The 13,600-nt window shown below is 38.8% G+C and overlaps 1 protein-coding gene across 6 annotated transcripts in view; it reads right to left on the bottom strand.

Annotated features, from left to right (window-relative positions):
• ATXN7 (ataxin 7) overlaps nucleotides 1–13,600 on the bottom strand; it is a 139,873-nt gene that overhangs the window by 93,589 nt on the left and 32,684 nt on the right. For all 6 annotated transcript variants that reach the window (XM_038565937.1, XM_038565938.1, XM_038565936.1 and 3 more), the window contains exon 2: nucleotides 12,849–12,947. The gene's annotated coding sequence lies outside the window, so the exon portion shown is untranslated. The remainder of the gene's footprint in view (nucleotides 1–12,848; nucleotides 12,948–13,600) is intronic.

The following is a 13,600-nucleotide window of genomic DNA, read 5'->3' on the forward strand; positions in this document are numbered from 1 at the left end:
ATCGGACTTTTTTTTTTTTTTAATCGGACTCCTTTTTAATTCAAGTTCTTAGTCCCCCCCTCTTTATGGTTGCCTTTGCTTGGACAGGGCGCGAACCCAGGGCTTGGGGAATATACAGCATTCCTAGAAAATGTGTTTATAAGATAGTGTTTTGTCACATTTTGTACTAAACACTTGTCCACAAAATTTAGCCCCCCTTCCCAATACATACACACACACAGGATGCAAAGCTTTTGCTTAAGTGATAGGTAAAGATAGCAAAATAACAGGCTACTTAATGAACTGAAGTATGTGAAGTACTTGAAACAGAGGCAGACCACACCAACCACCTTCAAGAAGTACCGTGTTGTTTCAAACTGACATGAGAATCTGAAGCCTGACACAGAAACAAGGATTTTTTTTTTTAAGATTTTATTTATTTATTCATGACAGACATACAGAGAGGGAGAGAGAGAGGCAGAAACACAGGCAGAGGGAGAAGCAGGCTCCATGAAGGGAGCCCAACATGGGACTTGATCCTAGGTCTCCAGGATCCGGCCATGCGCTGAAGGCCGCGCTAAACCGCTGAGCCACCTGGGCTGCCCAGAAACAAGGATTTTAATCATGTTTCACATGGCAATAATATCAGCACTCTTGTGGCACATGTGTCATAATTGTTTGCTTACAGGTGCTTTCTCTAGGTGGAGAGGAAGAGGGTTTCATGTTTTTTATCTCGAACATCTGGCATGATAGAAGTGGCCAACTTCTCTGCTAAATAAACAAAGTCCAACTTGCAGAAACAAAAATATTTAAGTCAAAGTAAAAATGAAGAAGGAGATGTTATTGCAACCTAAACTTAATGCAGGGCTCCCATAAGAAAGGGTTTAAGTTGAAATTTTACAAGATTTAAAAATACACACATACACACACACACACATTTATTTTTAAAAAGATTTAGAAATAACTGTGTAAAATTTTTCCTGGATTGCATGCAAATATAAATTCCAAAAAGTGAAATTATGCATGCTTCCTGTCCTTAACTAAGTAGTAGTAAAAACAGGGGTGTCTGGGTGGCTCAGTTCATTGAGTGTCCGACTCTTGATTTCCGCTCATGTCGTGGTCTCAAGGGTCCTGGGATCCAGCCCGAGTGGGACTATGTGTTAAATGTGGAGTCAACTTGAGTTTCTTCCTCTCCCTCTGCCTGCAGTCACACACTCTTCTATCAATAAAAATAAAATCTTGGGCAGTCCTGGTGGCCCAGCAGTTTAGCGCTGCCTTCAGTCCAGGGCCTGATCCTGGAGACCCGGGATAGAGTCCCACGTTGGGCTCCCTGCATGGAGCCTGCTTCTCCCTCTGCCTGTGTCTCTGCCTCTCTGTGTGTCTGTCATGAATGGATAGATAGAATCTTTAAAAATAAATAAATAAATAATAAAATAAAATATTTTTTTAAAGCAATAAAAACAAAGCAACCAAAAATGGTGGAAATTACTGAAAGGATAAAAAATCATTTCTAAGGCTTTGACTTCCTACATGAGTTGTCACTGAGAAAAACAAATGGGCAAAATACAGAAGTCCTTTGATATTAACAGGGCTCCTTTTTTTTTTATGGTTTTATTTATTTATTCATGAGAGACACAGAGAGAGAGAGAGAGGCAGAGACACAGGCAGAGGGAGAAGCAGGCTCCACGCAGGAAGCCCAATGTGGGACTTGATCCTGAGACTCCAGGATCATGCCCTGAGCCAAAGGCAGACACTCAACCGTTAAGCTACCCAGGCGTCCCAAGGGTTTCTGACTCTTAAGATAGGCCTCCAATATTGGAAGAGAAGTCCCCAGTACACTTTGAATTTTTCATTCATCTCAAATCACTGAAAAGTTTGTAAAATTACATTAAAATGTCCAATTTCTCTGTTTTCCTAGATTAAAGTGCAGTTTATTACTTTGAATTTTGTAATTCAATATTTAAGATAAATGAAAATTTGAATTTTAATGTCACTTGGAACTGCCATTACAAAAACAACTTAGAGCAACCCAGCTATATAGACACAAAAGGGAGCTTGCCTGTTGAGTACAGCCCTTCTGATCTCTGAGAGAACACTGTGAGAACGAAAATAAGGGGAAGAATGGCAAACATGAAGTACAGACTCACTTCCCCAAGACACTGCTTGATTTCCCTCTTTTTACATGTGAAAATCCTTCAAGATTCATTAATATAACCTCTAGCCAATGGGCTCAATATGGCACTTCATAATACTTCAACTTCTGTCTTTAGTGATGCTCAATACTTTTTTTTTTGAGTGGTTTAATAAAGAAAACACAACAGGGCATTAACTGTAAAATACTAAGTATCCTCTTAGCATTACAATAGTTATTAAGGAAACTATTACTAAAAAAAAAAAAAAAAAGAGAGAGAGAGAAACTGTTACTAATAACAACTATCAGTTATTGAGTACCTACTAGATGCCAAGCACTCCCAGAGGTACCTTATTGCATTATCTCAATTAGTATTCAAGATTGTATAAGGTAGAAGTTGTATTACTTGCAACTTACAAATAAGAACAGTGAAGGAGGGCTCTGGAAGCTAGGTGCTATGAATTCTTTCTGGATCCATATACTGGCTCTTCCACTTACAAGCTGTGTAACCAGAACAAATGACCTAACCTATCTGCACTTCAGTTTCCTAATATGTAAAATGGAAGTAAAGCCAGGCTTCTTCTGAGGAAAAGATCCATAGGAAGCACTTGGTACAAAGCATAACACAAAATAAATATTATACCTAAGTGTCTTATATCAAACTAAGCAATCCAGATCAATTCTTATCTGTGAAATTTATTTAAATTTAAAGTTGAAGATGTGGGAACCAAAAGAATAACAGGCAACTCCTGGCATCTCCCCACCAATTCTATTCTGCTGCAGCCAATACGTTTTACTACACTTTCTTCACCCATAAGTTAGTTCTAAATCCTTCCAGATTCTGATATCCATGGTTGGTCTGGGTTTCCCAATAGTTCAACTGAGTCCCCAACAAAACTCAAAACTGGTAAGCTGAGAACATACACTGTTCTGATATGCAAATTTGGGCAACATTTTCCAAGTACTCCTCATCAACAGGGCACAGTCTATAAAAAAAAGAGTACAGCAGAAACAAATATTTTCCCTACCAGGTCATAATAAAAAAACAAAACAAAAAAACAAACCTGAAGACTTCCTACCTAAATACCCCTCCTCTATATTCCAAAAACATAAAAAGAAAATTACCAATACAATTTGCATTCATTTCATATAATTATTTTAATACAGTAGTGTCCCTTGTATGCTATCAATCAGTATTCCTGCCAGTGTACTGATGATGTCTTACAGCTCTGCGGATCTTCAATATCCATCTGCACAGATAAATGATATGTTTCATAAGGTTTGAGTAATGAGGACACTTCCTGATTGCCTAACACATACCTGGCACTCTGATAGCACAAGGTAAACACAACATAGCAATTTTGCTGAAGACATGAGAGTAAGAAGTAGGGGGAAAAATTTAATTCATCAGGATGCTCGTATGCAAAAGGCTGTCACCACCAATTAGACTGTATGTGGCTTAAGAACTAGGCCGTCAGAAGTGAAAGGCTGCCAAATTCTGAGCATTTCATCCCTTCCAGGGATGCATTTAAAATATGGCCTTACTTCACCATCCAAATTTAGGGATGTTCCCAGTAGGTGCCAAGGGTAACAAGGTCTCTCTTTACAAAAAGTATTCTTTGCACAGCAGATTCACTTGTAAAATGCTTTGTTCAAAGGCCAAAGGCATCAATAAGTGAACAAAAAAAAAAAAAAAAAGTTGATCTTTTCCAGTCTTTAAATTCAGTTTAACGTAAAATGGCTGAAACTGTCCAAAATTTCTAAGATGTAAGACCCTACACAACCAGACTCTGTATTTGGAAAACAAAACAAAACAAAAAGCCCACTGGTCCCACTACAACATTTTAATAAACTTGAAAACCAGTAACTACAGTATATTTATCTGTGCAAATTACAGGGTTGGTAACAGAGAGATTCTCCATTATCAACCCCAAAGGACTGCAGTTATTTGAGTAACAAGAAACTCAGATCCCCTGAATTAGAAATATGTTGGCTTTGGTCTATTTCTCCTAAAATTGGCTGAGCCTTTATTCATTTCCTCTCTCCCTCCTCTGACCACACCTCTCTCTCTCCCTCTTTCTTCTCTAAAGCCAGGGCTCTGCTCTCTTCTGCATGTGGGGCTGGCAGGCAAGGACCCTTTAACCATGCTCCCTCTAGTGAAATACTTAGAGCCTGTCATGAATACTTCTATTCCAGCAGGGGGAGAATAGTGGAAGGAAGAAATTGAATTCAGCTCAGTGTCTGGCATTACTGACAATTAAGTACAAAATCAGAAATAATAAGGATAGCCACAAAGGTTTGGAAACTTAAAGAGGAAGGTAATACACTTTTTAAAGATTTAACCTGTACACATATTCATTCTACAAGCTGTGTCCATTGCTAAAAAGTTCAAAATTTTGAATTTTTTTGTTTTCTTAATCATATGCATAAGTTACAGACAAGTTCTCCCAAAGAAACATTCACCAGTAATAGCAAACTGTTTGGAGGAAGAAACGATTTAAAAATACAAAATAGGGGATCCCTGGGTGGCTCAGCGATTTAGCACCTGCCTTTGGCCCGGGGCACGATCCTGGAGTCCCAGGATCGAGTCCCATGTTGGGCTCCCGGCTTGGAGCCTGCTTCTCCCTCCTCCTGTGTCTCTGCCTCTCTCTCTCTTCTCTCTATGTCTATCATAAATAAATAAATAAATAAATAAATAAATAAATAAATAAATAAATAAATAAATCTTTTAAAAAAAGACATAACCCAATTTATATAAAAATAAATAAATAAATACATACATACATACATACATACAAAATAATAGGGGCACCTGGGTGGCTCAGTAAGTTAAGTATCTGCCTTCAGTTCAGGTCGTGGTCCCCGGTCCTGAGATCAGCCCCATGTCAGACTCTCTGCTCATCAGGGAGTCTGTTCCTCCCTCTCCCTCTGCCCCTGCTTGTGCTGTCTCTCACTTATAATAAATAAAATCTTTAAAACACACACACACACACACACACACACACACAAAAAAAAAAACAGTAAGTCTTAACTTTAAACTGACTAAAGACCAACTGTTTCTAGGGATTTAATACTGGCCTGTAATTTTAAACTTGATTGAAAAATCTTCATTTAGAGCCTTTAAATGGTTTTAAAAAGAGAGAGAGAAAGAAAAGAATAAAAAGTTATGGGAAAAAAAATGAAAAGTCAGACCAGCATTTAGCTATAAAAAGAGGCTGACTATATAGTTAAAGCTCTAGTGCACTGCTTCAGATGCAATAAAATGCAAAGATTAAACAAACTTTTAAAAATAGTTTCCTAAGTCTTCTTTGTACTGATACAGTTTTCACTGAAGTGACTGTAAATACCACCACATTACAGGCCCAGCAGTTAAGAACATGAGTTCTAGAGCTGATATGCCCAGGTTAAATCCCTGTGCTACCTCTTACTAGCTGTGTAACTCTGGGTAAGCTATTTAACCTCTCTGTACCTGTTCCCTCATCTATAAAATCTGTAAAACAGGAGTATCCACTTTATGAGGACTATTAGGAAATCTCATAGTGCAAAAGCACCCTGTTAGCGTTAGCGATTCTTATTAATACTGTGTCTGTCATACAGAAAGCCCCAATTTTCATCTATTCATGCTATACTATCAGGTCAGTCTTGCAGAATGAAGAAATGCTTTAGTTATGTCAGTCCTCGCTCTGACAGTTTCGGGGGCTCCCCACCGACAACAAAATTCAATCAAAACTTCTAGCACTCAAGGTCCTCTAAAGTTGGTTGCATCTCACCATGTCTACAGTGTTCCCTCCAACAGGTACTCTACAGTCCAGCCAAAATGATCAATCTATAGCTTCAAACATGCTCCAGCACCCAAGCTTTGTTCAGAGAGGTCACTATTTATATTACTTTGCCTCCCTTGGCTTAAATCCTACTATTCAATCAAGTCCCTACTCAAACTCCCATTTCTTTAACAAAATCTTTCCTGATCCCTCACACTAAGCAAATGAGAACTCCTCTCCATCTCCAAATCACAGGACTTCATGGACTAGGGGGTTCAGAGTACATGCTCTGAAATCAAGGTGGCAATGAAATCTATGCATGGTCTTCCCAGGGATCAAATGTCTGCATTCCCAACATAAGGGTGTCATGGGAGCTCAGACCCTACCTACCCACAGACTGCAGATGTGTGGTGACTGGTTCCCAAAGCTAGGCAGCAAAATGCCTTGAGGCTGAACTCTAAGGCTAACAGAGCAGGTGTGTTAGTACAAGAAGGAAAGTACAACAACTCTTTCTTTCCCCTCTCCTCAGCAAAGTTCCAGCTCTGAGCAGAGCCCTAGATCCCACAAATACCACCCCCCCTGACTTTTCCCCATTCTTTGTATGCACCCTGATCCCATAGCCATTTGGGTCTGTATTGCTTCCCAAAGGACTGCTCCACAAAGACTTTCATCCCCTGTCTACCTCCAAAATAAAACATTCCTTTTCTTGGTGGACATAAATGGCATGCAGATTAACTATTTTTCACTAAACATGTAAAGGAATGAATATAGTTTTCTGTTTTCAACAATATGTTTTAATCCTAACATATTCTCTCATATAGAAGGGGAGACCTTAACCCAGATGACTTTCTAGATGTAATGGTTCCTAAACCATTCTTCCTAGAAACACACAACTATTGCATCTCTAAGGCCATTTTGATATTAAATGCCACAATCTATGAAAGAAGGCAAAGTTTCTGACATTTTAATCTATTTAACCTATTTTAACCCTTCTTTTGATCAATGTAAAACCCGCAGGACTCTTCTCCACTTTCTACCACAGCCTCCTCCCCACCAAACTGCTCTAAGTAAAGGAACTCCAGGAGCAGAAAAAAACAAAATTGCTACTGGTGAGAAATCTACCTTTCCTACTTTCCAGAGCCTCCTGCCTCTCTCCACTTTAGAAAACAGGTATTTTCACAAAACATCGGGATATTTCCACATGGTTTCTGTGAGGACTGGAAACAGAGCACCAATCACATGTAAGTGGTTAGTAAGCTAGAATCTGACTTATCAGGTATTTCTTAAAAACAGAGCCAAATAAGTAAATTGGGCTTCACCCAAACCATTAAATCTTTGTGCTTCAAAGAACACCTTCAAGAAGGTAAAAAGATAACCCACAGGGAGAAAGTTTTTGCAAATCACTTATCTAATACGAGACTTGTACCCAGAATATATAAAGAACTCTTGGGCAGCCTGGGTGGCTCAGCAGTTTAGCGCTGCCTTCGGCCCAGGGCATGATCCTGGAGACCCGGGATTGAGTCCTATGTCAGGCTCCCTGCATGGAGCCTGCTTCTCCCTCTGCCTGTGTCTCTGCCTCTCTCTCTCTCTCTCTCTCTCTCTCACACACACACACATTCTCTCTGTCTCTCATGAATAAATAAATAAAATCTTAAAAAAAAAAAAAAAGAACTCTTGCAACTCAAGAAAAAAAGGAAGGGGAGCAAATAATTCAATTTTTAAAATTGGTGAAGAATCTCAACAGACATTTGTCCAAAAAGATAACATAAATAACCAACAAACAAATGAAAAGATATCCAATATCATTTATCATTAGAGAAATACATATAAAATCCACAATGTGATACCAATTCCCAATCATTAGGATGTTGATTATCAAAACAAAACAGAAAATAACAAGTCTTGGCAAAGATATGGGAAAATTGGAATTCCTGTACATTGCTGGTAGGACCGTAAAATGGTACAATCCACATTGAAAACAGTCTGACAGTGCCTCAGACTTACAATAAGATTCTATAATTCTACTTCTAGGTATACTCAAAAGATCTAAAGCAGGGACTCAGAGATTTGTCCATCAATGTTCATAACAGCTTTACTTACAACAGCAAAAAGATAGAAGCAATCCAAGTGCCCATCAACTGACAAATAAAATTGTACACATCCACACAATGGACTATTATTCAGCAATTAAAAGGAGTAAAGTACTGATACCCTACAACATGGATGTGTCTCAAAACCAAGCTAAGTAAAAGAAGCCAGATGCAAAAGGCCACATATAATATGATTCCATTTATATAAAATATTCACAATAGGCAAATCTGTAGAAACAGAAAACAAATGAGTGGCTCTCAGGACCAAAGGGTCCTGAGTAGTACTACTTAATGGAAACAGGGTTCTCCTTTGGGAGTGATGAAAATATTTAGACCTAGAAAGGTGGCAGTTATATAACATTATGAATATATTAAAAACTATTAAATGGGTAAATCCGTGGTATTTGATTCATATTTCAATAAGATTTTTTTTTGGGGGGGGGGGGGAACGCCTGGTTGGCTCAGTTAAGTGTCTGCCTTCAGCTTACATCATGATCACTGGATCCTGGGATCAAGTCCTTGCTCAGCAGGGAGTCTGCTTTTCCCTCTACCTCAGTCCCTTCCCCTGCTCATGTTCTCTCGCGAACACACACACACACTCTCTCTCTCAAATAGTCTTTTTAAAAATATTAAAAAAAAAAAAAAAAAGCCAGCATTAAACTTGGAAAATTTCACACAAAATTCCAGATTGACTGCTGAGAAATCTCTATGATCTCACATCATTGGCCACAAGTTCCCTCAGGACAACCATCAGTGGGAGCTAAAACTTGTCCTGGAGCCCATCTCTGCCACTGCCTAATTCTGGACCTTAACAGGACAGGTTTTGTCTCTGCCTCAGTTAGCTCCTCTGTAAAAGGAGGATTGTAACAGTATCTACATTTCCTCTCTGCAGTATCATAACAGTATCCTACCTTATCAAGTGTTATAAGGAGTCAGTTTTATGTAATATGCTTAGAACAGCACTTGTCACATAACTGTAACACTTAACTCATTAAGTGTTAGCTATTTTATATTTTGTGATACCTCATCCTTTTTATAATATAAATAGCATTTGCTTTTCATTTTTTGTTTTTACAAATCAAAGTATAGCATATAATGTAGCAGTCCAAAAGAAATGGACAGTCGTAAAATTTTTTAAAAGCAATATACAAAATACTGTCCACAATATGTGCTTATTTTTGTGTAACAGTAATAATGATGAGGATGACAAGTCTATACATAGAAAACAGTCTAGATAACTCTGGACTTATGGGGAACAAGGAAGGAAAGAATGTAATTAAAGGGACTTTTTATTAACATACATATTTATATAATGTTTCGATCATTCCAGTTTTATTAGAATATAATTAACATAACATTATGTAAGTTTAAGATGTACATATTTTGACATACTTATTGCAAAATGATTGCCACAAAAAGGTTAGCTGACACATTCCATCCCCTCACATAGGTACCTTAATTTTTTTAACAACAACCTTTTATAAGATCAGGAACTATAATATGGATATTATATTTTCAAGGAGAAACTCTAAATTAATTTTGTTTGAGACCTCTGTAGGATTGTCACAAAATTCTACTGCTGGGATTCCCAAAGCACCAGGCTCTCTTCAGTCTCATTCTTTCTCATGAAATATATGCAGCTATGTTTTACAGCTGCCAATAAAAGAGATTCTGAACTCCTTGGTTCAGCAGGCAACACCTTTCATTACCTGGCCCAACACCCTTTTTCCAGCTTTATCACCTATCAGTCCCCCTTACAAAGGCTCCTCTTGAGCTGAACAGGACCGAAAATATACATGCCTCAAATGTTTTTCTGCATGCCATTCTTTTTTTTTTTTTTAATTGAGGTAAAATTCACATAACATAAAATTCACAATTTTAACCATTTTAAAGTGTATAATAGAGTGGCATTTAGTATATTCACAGGGTGCTACATCATCACTATGTGGCTCTGGAGCTTTTTTACCACCCCAAAAGGAAACCCTGCACCCATTAAGCAGTCAGTCACTCCCCATCTCCCATCCCTCCCTCAGCCCCTAGAAACCACATCTGTTTTTGTCTCAATAGATTTGCCTATATTGGATATTTCACATAATTAAAACCACACAATATGTGGCCTTTTGTGTCTGGTCTCTCTCAGCATAATGTTTTCAAGATTCATCTATGCTGGAGCACGTATCTATAATTTATTCCTCTTTATGGCTAAAGAGCCCAGTGTGCGGATGTACCCCACTTTCTTCATCCATTCATCAGCGATGAGCATTTGGGTTGTTGCCACCTCTCAGCTACCACGAACAGTTGCATGCCATTATCTTTCCCTTCCTTCAGTTTTACCTGCTAAACAAAGTCAAGCCCTTACCTGAGTTTCAGATCAACTCCAACCCCCCACCACCATCAATCAGCCTGTCCGAAGTTCTCCTCTTTTCTGAATGACTTCTCTACTTCTATAGGTGACATAGCAAACTTCCAGCACACGGCAGAGCCCCCACGGACTTATTTAGGTTTATTCAAACTGTTTTCTTAAATTAGTTGCTAACATTGAAAAACTCATGAAAAATAATTGAAATCGAGTTCAGTTCCCTTAAAAATTTGCCTGGATTATTACACTAACCACAGCTGAACTGGTTTTTATCCCTACCCCCTAGAGCCTATCTCAATAGCATGGCCGCAGCAGTTTTATTAAAACAGAAGTCAGAGCAAGTCATTCCTCTACTCAGAGCCTTCCAATGGCCTCCCACTCCTCACAGAATAAAAGCCACGGCCCACTGGATGGCCTTGAACCTGACTTGATTTCCCACCTTTCTGCCTGCCCACGAACTCCAGCCCTCACCCTTCTTGGACAGCCCAGGAGGCTCCTGCTTTAGGCCTTTGCACGGAATGCGCAGGTCTCGCCTTCCCAAAGAGCCTACCCAGACCACCCTAATTTAACAACACTGCAGTGCCACCCCTCATCAGCACACCTGGTTCTCATTACCCTGACCTGCTTTGTCTAACCAATTATCATCATCTAGTATAACATATTTACTTACTTACTAGACTTTCTATTATCTGCTTCTTTCCATGAAAAAGTAGGTGGCACAATGGCAGGGACTTTTATCCCTTTGATTTACTAATTAATCCCCAATGCCCAGAGAGCACAGCATGACATAGGTGGGCACTCAAAAACCATTTGTTGAATGGGTATTGGGTCTATAATCTGCTGGCACTGAAAAGAGGCTGCCCTTTAAAACTGTCCATGATTTTGACAGTTCCTTCCAATTCTACCTGGCCCATTTCATTCCTCTACCTGTCTGGACCTGAGTCTGTCACACTTCTTCCTACAGACTTGAGTTTGTTACACTTCTTCCTTTCCTGACCCTGGTTATTGACTTCCTGGTATCAAATTAATCTTTCCATCTGAATGTTATTCAAAAAAGGATGTCATAATCGTAGCCTGTGAAAACCACCTCTTAGTCTCTTGTCTTCCTGAAGGACAATCCCTCTGCTCATAGCAGAAGCTCAATAAACAACTACAGATTAAAAAGATCCTTTAGCATTTCTGTCAAATGTGTTTTCTCCCCACCTTCCCCACCCTAACCCAACCTCCACCACTACCAGTTGCTCACTACCATCTAGGAAAACGCTGCTTCTTTCTTGTCTGGTACTTTCCAGACATTCCACAATGAATGCCATCCTTTGTGATGACTTTAATGATCCCTGAAGGGTACTTCTGAATCGCTGGCCTTCCAGCTTTAGGTCAGAAAATTTTAAGGCCCCTTTTATTATTTTTTTTAAATTTTTTATTTATTTATGATAGTCACAGAGAGAGAGAGAGAGGCAGAGACACAGGCAGAGGGAGAAGCAGGCTCCATGCACCGGGAGCCCGATGTGGGATTTGATCCCGGGTCTCCAGGATCGCGCCCTGGGCCAAAGGCAGGCGCCAAACCGCTGCGCCACCCAGGGATCCCTAAGGCCCCTTTTAAAGGTAGGGACTCCAGAGCTATCCAGTCACTTGCTCTAAGTACCTAAACAGAACTGCTACATCCTTCCTGAAGCTCCAAAATGTTATCTTTGAAGATTCATGGTCATGTTGTTCAAAATGTTTCCATCTTTGCTACAGTTGCCTAAACCTGATTAAAGCACTGCATTTTTTGCCTAAATATACAAGCTGACCAATTTCAGAAGCTGAAACACCTTTGGTCTTCACTTTTTGAATCATGTTCAGTTTTAACCCTCAGCAACTCATCTTAAACTACTTAAACTTAAGCTCCTTATTCCTTTCAGGAGTAGATGGAAAGGTGGATTTTTTTTCCTTCTTTTTTCACAGTACGTAAAACTTAGCACCCTCCTCCTCAAATAGTAAATGCACAACTGCAAATATGTAGTAAGAAACTCAATTAATAGTGATCTAGGACTGCTCATGAGCACACACTGCCTGGCAGTCTGGGCAAAGGCACAAGGCCCAGAGCATGTAGCTGAAGAACTCCTGCTTATTTTACAATTTGCTTAGGACCTTCCCAACTCTGAGTAGCTGGTTCTACATTGCTTGCAGACAGAGAAAACAGGAGTGAGGAAAAATAGAACTGAAGAGAAACACAAGGGCATGCCTTTGGACAAATTGTTAGGAAAAGGTAGATATGGACGGAGGGTAGGAAATGTTCCTATCTCCAAAATCCTACAGTGTTGATAAGTGGAGGATGGTTACTTAGCACTTTTTCTTTTGACAAACACACACCTAATTATATTGTACTCTTAAATTCATTGAAACTTCATATTCAGGGTTATACTGAAGATCTTACTCAGATAACCTGAATTTTAAAAACTATCATCCTTTTATAAAAGTCAAACTCTATTATAACGAGAAGCATTGCATTTATTTGTCTGTGCTATGTTGGGATAGCCAATTACCTTTACTTTGGAGGGCAGACCAAAAATCCTAATCGATTTACCAGTGGATCTTCATCTGCTGTGATTGTGGAAGCTCTTTCTTCTTAATTCTGTTCAGATCTACAAAAACAGAAAAGGAAAAAAAGGATGAAACAATGGATAAAGCTAATCAGAAATCTACAATCTCATTAGTTGCCAGATGTTCCAAAATTATTATGTGTTTTGAAACGCCAAAGTGTTAAAATTAGAGGCACTTTACCAATTTTACAACAAATGTAATTCAGTTGTGTGGTTTTTTTTTTACAGTGAATTTAATTGGCTATATTTACAATAACGTAAGAACAAATGACTATTCAATGTGTACATAGAGTCAGCCTCCTGGGGCTTAAAATTATTGTATGTAATTTGCCACTAATGACTTTTCACTTAATTTTTGAAATGGTTATTCAGAAAGTCTGCTCCTGTGAAACCTGTCAGTATCACAAATTTAAAACATACACACAGACACACACACACGCTGAATGAAATTACTATTTGGAGAGCTCACTCTACCCTTTATTATTCAGCAATTTATAAAAGCAATTCATAACACTACAAATAGAAAGCAAAAATTCAATTAAACCATTCTCCTAAAAAGCACAAGGGAATTATGTGTTCCATCATGCACATATTTTCATACACATGCACACATACATATTTCAAGTAGAATGTGGCTACTATTAAAATTAATTTGGAGAGGAGCATGGAGTTCAGGAATCAAGAGAGTGAAGGTT

This window comes from Canis lupus, chromosome 20 (genome assembly GCF_011100685.1).
Source record: "Canis lupus familiaris isolate Mischka breed German Shepherd chromosome 20, alternate assembly UU_Cfam_GSD_1.0, whole genome shotgun sequence".
Taxonomy (NCBI): domain Eukaryota; kingdom Metazoa; phylum Chordata; class Mammalia; order Carnivora; family Canidae; genus Canis; species Canis lupus.